This window comes from Balaenoptera borealis, assembly GCF_965194805.1.
Source record: "Balaenoptera borealis genome assembly, chromosome: 19".
In the NCBI taxonomy this organism is placed as follows: domain Eukaryota; kingdom Metazoa; phylum Chordata; class Mammalia; order Artiodactyla; family Balaenopteridae; genus Balaenoptera; species Balaenoptera borealis.
In genome coordinates, this window is record NC_138878.1 from 9,825,228 (window position 1) to 9,842,006 (window position 16,779).

The 16,779-nt window shown below is 38.3% G+C and overlaps 1 long non-coding RNA gene and 1 pseudogene across 3 annotated transcripts in view; one reads left to right on the forward strand and one right to left on the reverse strand.

The window, feature by feature from the left end:
- LOC309616169 overlaps positions 1-16,779 on the forward strand; it is a 76,930-nt gene that overhangs the window by 41,128 nt on the left and 19,023 nt on the right. For both annotated transcript variants that reach the window (XR_014237326.1, XR_014237327.1), the window contains exon 3: positions 1,576-1,638. This is a non-coding gene — a long non-coding RNA (uncharacterized lncRNA). The remainder of the gene's footprint in view (positions 1-1,575; positions 1,639-16,779) is intronic.
- LOC309617671 lies at positions 1,578-8,225 on the reverse strand (annotated as a pseudogene). Its single transcript has 3 exons — positions 4,852-8,225; positions 4,411-4,525; positions 1,578-4,137 (listed from the first exon to the last, which is right to left on the reverse strand). The product of its transcript is annotated as an uncharacterized misc_RNA (transcript).

Consider the following 16,779-nt stretch of genomic DNA (forward strand, 5'->3'; position numbering starts at 1 on the left):
CTGTGCTCCTCCACAAGAGAAGCCACCGCAATGAGAAGCCCGCACACCGCAAGGAAGAGTAGCCCCTGCTCACCTCAACTAGAGAAAGCCCATGCGCAGCAACGAAGACCCAACGCAGCCAAAAATAAATAAATAAAATAAATAAATAAAAATTTAAAAAAAAGAAGAGTTCCAGGTACTTCAAATCCTTGTCAACACTTGGTATTACCAGTCATTAATTTAGCCACTGTAGTGGATGTGAAGTTGTATCTTGCAGAGGTTTTACATATATTTTTCCAATAAATATTGTAAGGGACTATTAGACATTCATGTACCATGTTTTATAAAATATCTATTCAAATACTTTGCCCATTTGTATTGTTTCTCTTTTTATTATTAAGTGGTAAGAGGTTTTTTTATTTTCTTTAATGTATTCTGGATACAGGTTGTTTGTCAGATAATATATATTTTGCATATAACTCTTCTTTCCGAAGCTTATTCTTTTATTTTTGGAATTACAGCTTTTGAAGGGTGGGAGTCTTACATTTTAATGAGGCACAATTTATCAGTGTCTTTTATAGAGTTTTGCTTTTTGTGCTGTATCTGTTGCCTGTGCTACTGACAAATTTTATTTCACTTAGTCACTCACCACACTAAGCTAGGAAATATATGTTATCAATGTATACACAAATATCTTAAAACATTTTTTGTAACTGTGTGTGTGTGTATGTGTGCATCTATGTGTGTGTGTGTGTGTGTGTGTGTGTGTGTGGCCTTGTAGCCACAGAAAACCTCCTTGTGCCCATTTGGTTCCCCCAGTCTGTGACAGGTATGCCATCTGTCCCATAGTTACTCTATTTTCTGAATCATCCTTTGATTCCAGGGTTGATAGTTGAACTCCTGGGAGGACGAGATCACAGACAATTGGTCTATGGATTTTGCAGCCTCCCATTATGCTTATTAACCATAACTATACCCACTCAGATTCTTAATTCTTTTTCCAGGAGCTCTATCTTATTCTGAGAGCTTTAAATGGGAGGACATGCTTCTTGGAAGCTTGAAATTGGGAGTCTGCATAAATTAGGTGGATTGTAGAGATGTAATTACCAGGCAGTGCCTTTATTCCTGACACCGCATGTAAGTCCGCCCAGATTTCTGAGTCTGGGCCAGGAACACCATCTCCCCTGCAGGGCTTCCTCTCCCAGAATGGACACAGATGCTTTGGGAAGCTTTGTGCCCAAGGGTAGGGACCATAAATCTGAGTAGATGTATGTAAAAACTACGTAAACCTGATAACTCTAGTTGATAAAATTATTTTCACAGGTGTGTATGTTGAAAATTCTGAAACTACTTTATAGGTATACTAGAGGCGAACAAATAAGTAAATAAATTATATAAAATGGGAATCAGGTTTCTTATTGTCAGAGAAAAAAGGTACAGATAATCAAGGGGTGAGGGCTAGAATTAACCCTGTATTACTCTATAGTTGGAGATAGTATGAACTCATGTTTATTTTAATATACATTGAGGGAGATACAGAAATAGTTATGTCTATGTGTATATACATGAATTAGTATGCATACATTTATTTTCTAGCTCTGTTTACTGAGAGGGCCTGGAAGCAGTGACCCCAGTGACAATGAACAACCCAGCGCCCAGGTATGGGTTTCTAAATTCCATTGTTCAGTTATAGAAAAAAAAATAACAACGGGCATGGTCAATAGAGCGTAGAAAAGGAAAAATCATGGCTTTATAGTGGAGAACCCTGGCAGACACCACCTTAACCAAGTAGTCATTGTTAATGTCATGAGTGATGTAGTGTCAATGCTATGTACTTGTGATATGGTGCAATGAAAAAAAAAATTCCTCTTTGTGGTCCTCTTCCCCAAAATTGATAGCCCCAGTTTAATCATGAAAACCCATCAGCCAAACCCAAATTGAGGAACAGCCTGTGAAACACCTGACCAGAAAAATTGCAAGGTCATCAAAAACAAAGTTAAACTAAAAAGCTATCACAGACCAGAGAAGACCGAGGAGGCAGGATGACTAATTTCTGCAGTATCCAGGATTGGGTTCTGGCACAGGTGAAAAGAAAAGGTGTGGAAGTCTGAACAGAGTGTCATTCAGTTCATAGTATTGTATTCATGTTAATTACTTAGTTTTGACAAATGTATCATCATTACATAAGATGTTATCATTAGGGCAGACTAGGTAAAGGGTACATATGAATTCTCTGTAATCATTTTGGTACTGTTTTTTTGTAAATCCAAAATTATTCCAAAATTGAAAAAAATTAATTGAATAATATGAATAAAGAGAGAAGACACTGTTTTCAGAAGGACTGTGGAAAATTTTCAAGGCAAAAATTTGTGTTCAAAGGAAAACTTCAATTAATTCCTTAAAACATTCATTGTTGAGACCTCATTTTTACCATAATGCTGTAAGTCTGCTATAATTCCAATCTATGTCTGCATCTTATATTTTTATAGTGTTCATGGTGCTTTATTTTACTTTTGGAAAGATGTTTTATTTTTAAAGTACTCAAATTTATTAATATTTTTCTTCATATTGTATGCCTTTTGAGTTTGAAGTCCTAAAAATATTCCTCTTTTTGTTCTTGTAAAAGTCTGAGTTTCATATTTTATTCTCAGGACTTTACTCTGACAAAGAATGATTTTTATATTTGCAAAGGAGTCTTGATTCAGTGGGAATAAGGAATATTTTTTCTCCCTGGCCTGGTAATTCTTGCTTCTGCGTATCATGTGGGAAAGGGTCAGGGCATGTCAAGTGGAGACTGACTCCAGTCTCTCTGGATTCATCCCTTTGTGTGAGCCCAGGGCTCTTGCTTTTGGTAGGTTGAGGAAATGTCAGGAACTCTGGAATGAGAGGGATTAGGGTCAGGCATGCTGTTGCTGGATGAATAAGAGATAAGAGATGATTGAAGAATTGAGAAGATAAAAGGAATTTGTTACCAGCGTTGGGTTTGTCAGCTTAGGATTTATTTTATTATTATTTTTTTTTTATAAATTTATTTATTTATTTATTTTTGGCTGTGTTGGGTCTTTGTTGCTGTGCGCTGGCTTTCTCTAGTTGTGGTGAGCGGGGGCTGCTCTTCGTTGTGGTGTGCGGGCTTCTCATTGTTGTGGCTTCTCTTGTTGCGGAGCACGAGCTCTAGGCATGCAGGCTTCAGTAGTTGTGGCACGTGGGCTCAGTAGTGTGGCTTGCAGGCTCTAGGGCTCAGGCTCTGTAGTTGTGGCCACAGGCTTAGTTGCTCCACGGCATGTGGGATCTTCCTGGGCCAGGGCTCGAACCCGTGTTCCTTGCATTGGCAGGCAGATTCTTAACCACTGCACCACCAGGGAAGCCCTTGGGATTTATTTTTATAAATTTTATTGATGCATACACTACTTGCAGAAAGTAAACAAAACTTAAGTGTTCATCTCAATGAATGTATACAAAACTAACTCAATTCTGTTAAGAATAGCCAAGTCAAAAAACAGAATATCAAAACCCTATACTGTAAAAGGTGGCATCTCAGGAATTGTTTCTGGAATAGTGGTTTCGGGTTGATCATTATGGGTCTGGATTCTGGTCCATTCACAGTGACCATAGCATGTGAGGGCACACATGGAGTACAAGGACTGGTTTCCTTCCCATATGTGGTAGTCACAGGCTCTCTGCTGCCACACACACTCTTTGACATCAGGTTGAGGGCAAGGGCGCCAGCAGAGGAGGCATGGCTGAACCTAGAGGTGGAGGGAGATCCAGGGCTTGTTGCCACCCCCTACCCACTCCTGTTCACAACCCCACCCTAAAAAGACAAGGGTCTGAATACAGGTAGAGGCTAAAGGGAAGAGTGAGATGGGCGGGGAACAGGAGGGAAACTGGGGCAGGAGGCAGCCAGGGAATAGGAAGAAGGTGAGAGAGCAGGGGTCATCCATAGAGGGAGATAGAAGGGAGAGAGCTCTGGGCACAAGGACATGGGACAACCACCAGTGCCTGGGCTGCAGAGAAAAAAGGCTTAGGAGGCCACTCACGTGACATTTGCATCCTTTTTTGTACAGTGCCTTGAAACCTAATCTCTGCTCCCTGGTGAGCCGGTACCAGAAGTATACCGGGTGGCATTTTGTGAAGTACAGTGTCCCCTCCTCAGATACCCTGTGGTAATCAGAGAGCATGCCCTGAGAGTCAACACAGCTTGTGTGGGTGACCCCAGGGAAGGACACACTCTGGCCCCTAGGTAGTTGGCCCCAGAGGGTCTGGAAACCCTGAGGCTGGTATGGAGTCAGCCATGAATGATGGTCCAGCATTCTTCCCTGGGAAGAATCTGTCAGGTCACGGAGAAGGGGCCCTTGGTGCTCGGGGGTGCTGCAGTTGCAGAAGTAGAGTGGGCAGCAAGGCGGCGGGGCTGTGTGTGGACAGGGTGCTCACCTGCAATAGGTAATTGTGATGGTTGAGAAGTCCTCACCTCATAACCACAGCTATCCCAATCCTTGGGTGTGTAAACATAATTGATTTTGGGGACCTTCCTGGGAAACTTGAGTACCTGTGATGGGAGGGATAGAAAGAGTAGGACCTCAGTTTTTCATAGAAGTTGCTGGTCTCTAGAAAACATCCAATTCCCTCGGCAAGAGCAGATTGGACAGCTTGTGATTTTGAGGGAAGAGGGTAAGAAGGAAGTGTTGAGTTTACCTCAGTGATGTTGATTCTGTAACTTCGTTTTAATACGGTGTCATTTCCTTGTTCTAGTATATCAGCTATTACAACTGGGAGGAGAAAGAAATGGGTCATTGACTTAAGATTCCCCCATCCTAAGTTTCCTGGAGACATTTTTCACATCACCAGGGCTCTCCCACCTCTGCATTTCTATACCCTATGGTGAGACCTCCTCCTTGGTGGTTGCTTCTCTGGTGTCTCCCTAGACTCACTGACGTCTGACATGCAGTAAAATGTCTGAGGATGCTGAATTTTACAAGTACAAGCATTGCAAGGTGTTGACAGAGCTAGGAGCAAAGGAAAGGCCAGCAGGAATGAAGGATCCATGGTGGGCCCTGGGGGACATAGGGCATGAGTTAAAGCATGAATTTTTTTTAGCCCAGCTCCCCCATCCACCTTGAGACAGAAACCAGGCTGGCTTTGGAAGACTGTCTACCTCCCTTAATGTCTAGGACATGAGGAAGATTGGTCCAGCTCCCATGATCTTGTGGACGAGATGCACAAAGTCCATGCCCCACATCTAGAATGCCTTACCTGTGTCAGTCTCCGCTGAGGTGTGCCACAGCTTCTGTAGAACGGCTGGCACCATGAAGCATAAATAGTCGCCTGCCTTTCCTTTCACCCTGGGGTGTATCCATCAGAGAGGTACAATATGATTACTGGGTGTACTAGTCCTGTGGAATCATTTTTCTCTCATTTGCATTTCATTTTCATCCTTCAGCCATATCAGCCAGGCTGGTACGGTCTGATTATTGGGTGCCCTTGTCATTTGGAATCCTTCTCTATATGGCTCTTCAAAGAGCCACCAACTTCACCCATTCTGGGCAGTATTATGGGCTGAGCTGTGTCCCCTTAAAATTCACATGTTGAAGTGCTAACACCCAGTCCCTTAGAATGTGACTGTATTTAGAGATTGGGTCTTTAAAGAGAGAATTAAGGTGAAATGAGGTCATTTGGGTGGGCCCTAATCTGATATGGTATCCTTGTAAGAAGAGGAGATTTGGACACAAACACGCATAGACAATGTGAAGATACAAGAAGATGACCATCCATAAGCTCAGGAGATACTGTGAGAAGAAAATAATCCTGCTGACACTTTGATCTTGGACCTCTAGCCTCCAGAACTGTGAGGAACTAAATTGCTCTTGTTCAAGCCACCCAGTCTGTGGTACTTTGATATGGCAGCCCTAAAAAACTAAAAGCCTCTTTGGTTTTATTTTTAAAAAAATATATACTTAGGGCCTTTTTACAATTTAAATTTGTGTTAGGATTTTGGAAAGACAAAATCACCTCCAACACCAGATCTACCAAACAAGATTTACTGAGTCACCCAACTTCTGTTTTTACCCACATTTCTATTCTCTGCCCCACCCCCACAGGCTTTCAATCACTGTATTATGTTTTATCCTCCCATTGCTCTTTTAATTGAAACATTTATAAGCACAGACATAAGCACATTCATACCCTCTCTTAGGTAAAATTGTAGCACTATATATATATATATATATATATACGTAGTTTTTGTCATCTTGCCATTTTTGTTTAATGGCATATCCTAAGACGACCCCATAGTAGTATACATTTCTCATTCGTTATACAGTTGTATAATACTCCATGTTGATGTGTTCTGCATTATCCAACCAGTTCCTAATGATTGGTCCTTTCAGTAGTCTTCTGTTGTTTTTTCTTACAAATAGTACTTCAGTGAATAAGCATGGTAATATGTTTTATATTTGAAAATGTATCTTTAGAAGTGATTTCTAGAAATAGGATTGAGATTAAGAGCCATTTGAATTTTTTTCTGTGACTTGTCCGTATCTTGTCTTATTTTTTTCTGTAGGGTTGCTTGACTTTTCCTCTGGTTTTAGAAACTGTATATTAAACATGTTAACCCTTCACAGTATGATTGCAAATATTTTTTTCATATAATATTTTACTCATCTGGAGTTTAAATAATTTATTTAATATAATCAGTTTAACAATGTTTTGACTCACTGCTTCTGGAAGTTTGAGTCATTGTTAGCAACAATTTCCCCTACTAAGAGAGATTAGAGGATTTTATCCATGATTTCTTCTATCTTTTGCATAATTTCACTTTTTATATTAAGATCTCTAACCATTTGGAATTTCTCTTAGTATGATACATGAACACAATTTTATCTTTGTCCTTATTGGATAGATATCCAGTTAACCCAGTACATTTATTACAAAGATAAATTTCCTCATACTTAATTGAGATGTCACCTTTATCATATACCAAATTTCCATAGGCATTTGAGACTCTCATGATTTTCTGTTCTATTCAGTTTATCTATGTGTCCATTCCTTCATCAGTACCAGATTATGGAGACCTTAAAACATAATTGTAAATGTTCTAAATGCATTAATACTCTTCTAGAGAGATTTTTTTTCTCTTTTTTTTCTTTTTCCATCTGCTAGAGGCTGCCCACATTCTTTGGCTCATTGTGCCTTTCCGTCTTCAAAGCCAGCAATAGCTAGTCAAGTCTTTCTCACATCACAATACATGACACTGACTCTTCTGCCTTCTTCTTCCACATTTAAAGGATCTTTGTGATTACATCAGTTCTACTCTGATGAGCCAGGATAACCTCTTTATTTTTATCTTATTTATTTTATTTTATTTTTTGGCTGTGCCACGTGGCATGTGGGATCTTAGTTCCCTGACCAGGGATTGAACCTGTGCCTCCTGCAGTGGAAGTGTGGTGTCTTAACCATTGGACTGCCAGAGAAGTTCCACCTCTTAATTTTTAACTCAGTTGATTAGCACACTTGACTCCATCTGCAACATTAATCCCCCCTTGTCATTTAACATTACATTTATAGGTTCCAAGGATGAGGATGTGGTTATCTTTGGAGGGGCATTATTTTGACTACCAAAGGGGTGGGTGTGTGTGTGCACACAAACACACACACACACACATATTCTTCCTATCCAGGGACATAGAAAGTCAGAGCTCCACCAGATACACTCCATCCCTTTTAAACTTTGTGAGACTCTTTATTGGAATACCATCTTCAGGCAAATGGAGCCACATAGCTGTATTTCAAGAAAAAGATAATCAGTTAATTGTTTTATTTTTCAACTTTATTGCATATTCACTATTTTCTTTTAGTCTTGTTTGTTTTTGTTTTTCTGCACAGTGTCTTTTGAATAACTGAAGTATTTTCTTTTAATTAAATAAAAGTTATTTTTGAGATACTTCATCCCTTTTTTGGTCCAGTATAGAAATTCTTTGCCTGTGCCAAGGTTGCAAAAATGTTGTGTTTTCCTCTAGAAGTTGTAGGCATAAACTCTTACACTTAGGTCTATGATCCATTTCAAGTTAATTTTCATGTGTGGTCTGAGGACAGAATTTTAGTTAATTATTTTCATATAACACCAATTGTTCTGGCATAATTTCTTTCTTTTTTTTTTAATAAATGTATTTATTTATTTATTTATTTTAGCTGCGTTGGGTCTTCGTTGCTGTGTGCGGTTGCAGCGAGCGAGGGCTACTCTTCGTTGTGGTGCGCAGGCTTATCATTATGGTGGCTTCTCTTGAGCACGGCCTCTAGGCGCGCGGGCTTCAGTCGTTGTGGCACACGGGCTCAGTAGTTGTGGCACACGGGCTCTAGAGCACAGGCTCAGTAGTTGTGGCCCACGGACTTAATTGCTCTGTGGCATGTGGGATCTTCCTGGACCAGGGCTCGAACCTGTGTCCCCTTCATTGGCAGGCAGATTCTTAACCACTGCACCACCAGGGAAGTCCCTGGCATAATTTCTTGAGAAGACCCATTTTCTCCATAGTTCTACCCTGGCCTGTTCCTTGAAAATCCACTCACCCTCTGTGTGTGGGTTGTTTTCCTGGATATTTTCTTCCATTGTCTATATATCTATTCTCATGCTAATACTGTCTTGTTACTGTAGCTTTATGAAACACTTGAAATTTGGTAGTGTAATTCTTTCAAGTGTGTTCTTTTTCAAAGCTATCTTGGCTATTTCCATTGCATATGAAGCCTATTGCATATACATTTTAGATACTGCTTGTCAGTATCTACAGAAATACCTGTTGGACTTTCGATTGGGATTGATTTGAATCAAGAGATGATTTTAAGAAAAACTGACACTAATGTTGAGTTTTCCGATCCATGAGCATTTTATATCTCTACATTTATTATACCATTTAAAATTTCTCTCTGCAGTGTTTTGTACTTACAGTGTTATGAATCTAGTTCATATTTTGTTAAATTTGTTCTTACCTATTTCTTATTTTTATGCTACGGTAGCAGGTATCACTTTTTAATTTCCATTTGTAATTGTTCCTGTCATATAGAAGTACAGGTAAATTTTGTACGTTGTTCTGGTCCCCACAACCTAGCTAAATTCACTTATCAGTTATAGTAGCTTTTTTAAAAAAAGATTTTGTAAGAAATTTTCATGTAAGATTGTGTCATCTGTGAATAAAGACAGTTTTTCTTATTCATTTCCATTAACTATGACTTTTAGTCTTTTGAGTTGCCTTGTATACTGACTAGAACTTTTGTTACAATGAAGAATGGAAGGGCTAAAACCAGAAATCTTTACCCTATTGCTGATCTTAAGAGGAAATCATTCAGTTTTTCACAATTAAGTATGATGTTAGTTGTAGGGTATTATTATACATTCTTAAATCGGTTAATGATGTTCTCTTCTATTGGTATGTTACTGAGAGATATTACCAGAATGATTGTTGAATTTTGTCAGATTTTTTTTTGGCATCTACTTATATAATTAAATAGGTTTTCTTTAATCATTTATTTGGTTAAGGTAGTAAATTATATTATTTACTTTTCCTAAAGATAAACCAACTTTGCTTTTGGTGCCTAAATGCCAGTTAGTCACATATTGCTGGATTTGGTTTGCAAATATTTTCTTGTACAATTTGTGTGTTATGAGGAATGTTCATGAGGAATATTGACGTTAGAGGGTTTGTTTTGGTTTTTTTTTTTGTATTTTCTTTGATTTTAGTATCAGGATAATTTTTCACTGATAAAATAATTTTCAAAAAGATTTATTTTGCTTCTATTTTCCTAAAGAGTTTGTGAATGAGTGCATTATTTTTTCTTTAGTGTTTGTTAGAATTAACCAGTGAAACAAAGTTTATTTGGATTGTAAGAAAAATTTAGTATACAAAGTCAATTTAATTGATACAGTGCTATTGAAGTTTACTATTTATTCTTGAGTGTATTTTGGATATTTTATCTTTCAAGGAGTTTGTCCAATTCACCTAAGCTTCCAAATTTATAGCATCCAGTTCTTTATAATATTTCCTTGTTCTACTTTTACCAAGGTAAGGTCTATAGTGGTGTTCCTTTATCATTCCGGATAATGGTAATCAACACATTTTCTCATTCTCCCTTGATTAATATACTTACTGGGTTGTCAGTTTGATTGTCTTTTTACAAAAACAACCTTTGGTTTAATTTATATTCTCTATTTTTCTATTTATTTTCTTTCATATGTGTTTCCTTTCTTCTCTTGAGTTTTAATAAAATATGTCCTTCTTTTCCAACATCTTAAGGTGAAAGCTTAGGTTGTTGTTATAAGACCTTTCTTCTTTTTCTAGTATAAGCATTTAAAGATATAAGTTACACTCTAAGCACTCTTCTAGCTGTCCCACAAAATTTGAAATGTTTTGGTTTAATTTTTATTCAGTTCAAAATATATTCCCTCTGCGATTTTTAATTTTTGACCCATGGGTTGTTTGAAAGTGTCCTTTCAAATATCTGGTGATTTCCAAATAACTTCTGTTATAAATGCAGTCCTCTGTGATCAGAGAACACAGTCTGTCTGATTTGAATCTTTTAAAATAATTAAGATTTATTTGATGTGACAGCTTATCATCTGTATTAGAGAATGTTCCATTTGCATTTGAAAAAAAATAGTATTCTGCTGTTGTTTGGCAGAATCATCTGTGATTGTCCAGTAGGTCATGTTAGTTGATAGTATTGCCTGTGTCTTCTAAATACTCATGATTTTTATTTTTACTTGTAAGATGCTAAAGGGGGGAGCTAGAATATCTAATATATATAATTCATGTAATATCATAGTATATGATTCAGTGAAATCATGTTAATAGCTTGAAATTGGCGATGGAATGATGAAAGTATTTATACCATGGAAACTGGCAAATGTTAAAAATCAAGGCTCTCTTCTCCCATAAGTTCTGGTTATTATTTCCTACTGCAGCACTGGACAATTACTACAGAAAAGAAGAGACTTCATTTCTGATCTCCCCATCTGACCTAGAAAAAAATGCTCCTTCTTGCTTGGTCAGTGTGTATATAAGACCTGGCAGATGGGGATTGGGACTGGGCCTTTCATAGGAGAGGAGAGAGCAGTAGCATTAATAGGTATTTACTGAGTACTCACTATGTTGCCTGCCCGTGATATTAATAATAGGGTTAGGCTGGCTTCTTGCTATTTCAACTGTCTAGTATCTTTCAGTTCTCATTACAGCAATATGAGATTGCCGAGTGGTTTAAGTATTACTCCTGACTCACCTAATGATCCTTGGTCCTTGAACAGCTCATAGGCATAGCAAGTATTATCTAACTATGATCTATCATTACGTATATCTATTCCATTTACCATGTATCTTGGAGCAAAGATGGACAGGGCTACACAGGGACACACTGGCTGGGCAACACACACCTGCTTGTCACTGTGGCATCTAGTATTTTATCCACTAGTTTGGGTATCAAGAATTAGTTTCACCGCAAATTGCTTTATGAAAAGAAACTCTTTTTGATTCAGTTCTTTTCTAAAAAATTAAAACGCTGTACTAAATGGTTTTAGCTCTGAGAGGGGAAAAATCCCTTTCATAGCTGTTGACTATAGAACAAAATTAAATCCCTGTTAACATTCAGTAAAGCTGGTTATGAACAGCTAAGCTCAATTTTGAGTTGAGAAACTCAGAATTTGACCATCTTGCTATGTCACCTAAAGAGTAAATGGTCTGAGAGAGTGGCATGGACATATATACACTACCAAACATAAAATAGATAGCTACTGGGAAGCAGCCGCATAGCACAGGGAGATCAGCTCGGTGCTTCGTGATCACCTAGAGGGGTGGGATAGGGAGTGTGGGAGGGAGGGAGACGCAAGAGGGAAGAGATATGGGAACGTGTATATGTATAACTGATTCACTTTGTTATAAAGCAGAAACTAACACACCATTGTAAAGCAATTATACTCCAATAAAGATGTTAAAAAAAAAAAGAGTAAATGGTCTAAGTAAAGGCGAAAATACTAATTAGAACATAAAAAGACGGAGAGTTTTACGATGTTTAAGTTGAGTGACAAAGTTTGGTAGAATGACTAAAACAAAACTATGGCGGCAGGGCAGGGAGAAGAGGAAAGAAGTTTTGAATTAATTTTTAATATTTATTTTCACATTTGCTTCATTGACCATAAGAATAGTATCCATACCTCATTCCTTGATTCAAGTATTATTTACTGAGTGCCTAGTATAAGTCAGGACCTGAGGAAATGGGACAAAGACAGTCTTTGCCCTTAGGATTCCAAGTTAATAGGAGGGTATGTTGGTGGTGGTAGGTAGCTAAGAAGTGTGTCATAATAGTGTGACAAGTGCATTAGGACACATAAGAGACACCTTATATGGTCTTGAGGGTGGGATAGAGCATGAGAGGGATTTATTCTAAGCTTGAAACTTAGAGAAATGTGCAAAAAGTAACAATACAACAGGAATCTTAATAGTTAATCACTATGTTTTGATGGAATCAGCTCTACAATGGGAGATAGAATTGACCTGGCTGGTGACAAGGAACCAGTCTCACTGTTGTCGTCTTATGTATCTATAAGATTAAAAAGAGCAAGTGAAGGTAACTTAAGATCTTGTTTCTTTATAAAAGTTATAGATACAATGAAATATATATTACGAATAATATGTGTGTGTGTATATATATATATATATATATATAAAATAAAAGACATGAAAAGGAAATCAAAGACAGGTGAAAAGATTTTGAGTCAAATGATAATAGGGACATATGACTTTAACAAACAAGAGAAAGCTTAAATAACTATTAAGAATAATACTAATATTTATTCTTATAATTAATATTCTTGACATGTACACACTGCTGTATTTAAAATGGATAACCAACAAGGACCTACTGTATAGCACAGGCAGCTCTGCTCAGTATTATGTAACGATCTAATCAGGAAAAGAATTTGAAAAAGAAAAAAAAAATTAACATCCACAATTTTGAAATAAAGCAAGAGATGACAGCATGTCCTTTCAAAGTCATACTAGGTCATCGGTGAAAGGTCTCATCCAAGGATTATTTAATTATCTAAGTGAATGCGTCTGTGTTTAACTTTGTTCCTTATTATTTGACGGGAGCATTGAAACTCTGATTTTAGACGTTAAATTTTAGATTTCTGTCCAATCAGAAATCTAAACTACAAAGGTTTCAGTTTATGGCCCTGAAGGGCATTAACCAGTTTTGCATCTATTAGCAAATTTGTTTCAGCATCCCATTGAATGACTATTTAAATCTCTGTTCCTTGAATTCTACTTTGAACCAGGTGTACCATATAAGTGATTTCTTAATTTATTAAATATATATGGAATTAAATAGTTGACATGTGCTTATCGTATGTTTACATGAGTCAAATTTTTACCTTTTTGAAATTATCCTTCAGTAAAAGTCATTACTTTTCTAGGGAAGTCCAGCAGGAAATATTGATGTTTTGAGACATTATTTGATAATGGACAACGCACGACCACTCGGTTAGAGTAATTCGAAAGCCTAATTTGCTATTGGCCTGCAAACTGGGTCAAAAGTCTGAAGTTCCCCATGGGCTCCATCCCAGAGATAAGATCCTAGAGATAAAATGGTCCTCCAGCCCATCCAGGTCCAGTCTTACTGTTGAGTGAAGAATCCATTATTTTGTTCTAGCACTATTTTTATATGTGTACAGAAACAAATTTGAAAGGCTAATCACCATATCTCAGAGCAGGAAGGTATAAAATTATGAGGGATTTTCACTTCCCGCTTTATACAATTGCATCATTTAAACATTTGAAAATGAGCATATATTAGCTTTAATAAAACAATAAAAATACCCTGCATTGAAAAATGTCAATTTCGTATTACTTATTTATGTAATCCTTTGCAATCATCATGGATAATTTGAGATGGACTCTCCTACTTAAATGTTTTCCTCCATTGGATGAATATTTAAAGTTCAATAATAATGCTGTTACTGGCAGTGTGCTCCTCCCCCCCAGTTGAACCTATTCCCTGAACCAATACTGTGTATCATGTACAAGAGATATTTGATATATGTTATCTCATTTAATCCTCAGTACTTTTTTTGGAGTGGATGTAACTATCACATTTTAGGGATAAGGTAAACAGAGGCCTTAAAAGGTTAAATTATTTAGTCAAGCCAAGTTGGGATTTCATGGTACCCAATTCCATGCCTCTTCTGCTAATCCACACCACCTCTGTTCTACTGTGTAGTGTTCATATTAAAATGCAAAAACATGAGCAAATTTCCAGAATGCAAGGCCACAATCATTTCATTGTTCCTTTGAGATAAATCTAATCTGGTCACAAAAAACTCGGAAGGTATAAATTGCATAATGATGATGGGTGAGGGCCACTGTTTTCACAAGTCTCTCCATCCCAGATTCGTTTCCCTGTAGAAGTAGTAAAGCCAGTCGGCATCATCACTCTTCAAAGAATTAGAAAACAAGAAGGAGCACAAAATCATTTCCAAGTCACCTGCTGCCAGAAAATAAGATTTGAATGGATTTTCTAATGTTTCAAAGTACTTCCTTGCAGATAGATAAGAAATTCATAAAACCAGCCATGAGAGTTATATTGCCTGTAAGTGTAAACAGTTATGATAGAAGAATGACTGCATACACCCAGAGAGCCTTTTAAGAGGAGACCGATAATAGTTTATGTATCTCAGAGAGGAAGAAAAGGGCCCCTTTGATCATTCTCATGCAAATCCCCAATAGCTGACAGAAAGCTGCTTTAGGTTGTGCCATATTTTCTTTTTAAAATGCGTATGGAACAACTAGCTTAGAAGTAATGATGTCCTTTTGAAGATGTTTTTTCTTAAATTGGAAACAATTATGGGAGTTAGACTCTTCCTTTTTTAAAATAGAAATTTCTCTGTAACTCATCCTCTGGAAAATTCCTTTAGAGGCGAAGAGAACACAACAATGCAATTAGCTTCTGGATTTGTTTATCACAGTGGCTTAGAGTCCCCTCTCCTTTCTCTCCATCTTGTATGTAATCAGAAAAAAGAAGCACAAAACATCAGCACCAGCTGCCTCATTTCCTATTCCTTGGATTTCAATAGAGGCACACCAAATGGTCTCCTGACTCAGCTGAATGAGGTAGAACGTTGCCGTTAAGAACCTTTTTTTGTTTGTCTGTTTAATTTGCTGCGACCTATTTCTCCAAACACAGTTCCTTCCTGGTGCCCTTGACTTCTCTGGCCACTGTGATGGGTCACCGGTTGTCAGATCACGTGGGATCCCTTATTGGTTGCTTCCCTCTGGCTCTCTCTCCAGTTGTTTGGAACAGTGATATAATTCTGCAGAGTGTAGTGGCACTGCCCAGTCAGATGGGGAGGTAGGAGCATCTTTGCCCAAGTCCTTCTGCCAGCCTAGAATGCCCTACTCCCCTTCCTCCACCTGTATCTTCAAGGTACAGCTTCAGTGCCACCTCTCCCACTGGCAGACTCCTTCCCACCATCAGGCATTGCAGAACTTTTCAGAACTTTCCCAAACTTAATCACCAGACTCACAGAAGAGACCAGGACTTAATTATTCTCTAATTATTTTTGGGTAATGTAGCTTAGAGTTATTTGTTTCTTCATTAATTGAACACCATCCTTGGGGTCTTCTGGGGGATGGATTGAAGATGAAGAACACACAGTCCATGCCCTTAAGGACCTGCTAGTTTCCTGGCAGTGGCAGACAAGTCAACAGCTTTTGCAGCCGGGTAGGAAAATTCACCTCAAATTTGAATTGTTCCAAACTGAACCTTGTCTCCTTCCCGCAAACTTAATGGCAACAGCAATCATTCCTGAAGTGACTCAAGTCCATCCCCTTGGGGTCACCCTTGCCTCTGCCTTCTCCCCATTCCCAGGTCCGGTTATTAATGACCAAGTCAACAACCCCAGAACCTGATGAGCATTCCTGGGCCTTCACCCACACTGTGCCTTCTGCCTGAATATTCTCCTTTAGTCTGGTGAGATCAAAAGAAAGGAGTCTGTGAAGACTAACGCAAAGTCTAGGAAAAGTTTGCATGGGACCTATATGAGTTATGACTATTATTATTTGAAAAGGCAGAAAACTCAACTCAAGCTGCCTTAAATAATCAATGAACTTTACTGGCCAATAGGGAAAGGGTGAGACTTGATCCAGGGCTCCAGTGATCTGACCAGGATTCAGTTTCTTTCTCCATTTCTTTTTTTCTTTGGTGCTTACTCCAATTTCTAGTAGTCTCTCCCCTCTGGTTCCAAGATAGTACCAGCAACTTCTTTGGCTGCATATGTCCTGCTTCTGTCCAGAGGGATTGGAGAGAGTCTGTTTCTCAGAAGTCTGCAGAAATTTCATTGATCATTGACTCAGGTTGGATTATGTGTCCACCCTGAACCGACCACTGTGGCCAGGAGAAGGGTCATTTAGAGTGGCCTATGGCAATACAGATTCACTCTAGACTTGGAAGTGAGGTTAAGACTACTCAAGCCATAGCAGGGAATAATTTTTCAAAGAAAGTTCAGGTGCTGCAGCCGGTGGGGAGGTGGGGAGGCTGAGGAAGCAGTAAACAAACGTCCCTTCTAGGGCCCAATCCATGGATGCTTTGATGGCACGATGCAGGTTTGGACTGAGTGATGGCAGCTATGGGGAGCCAGTGGGATCTTAAGGAGTCAATTATTTTCAGATTTCTCTCTCTTAATTATTGGAAAGAATAGTGATGAAGGGAAAGGAGAGATTTTAGAAGCCAGTAGAATGTTAGAGAGTATGATAATGTGTAAAGAGTATGGCA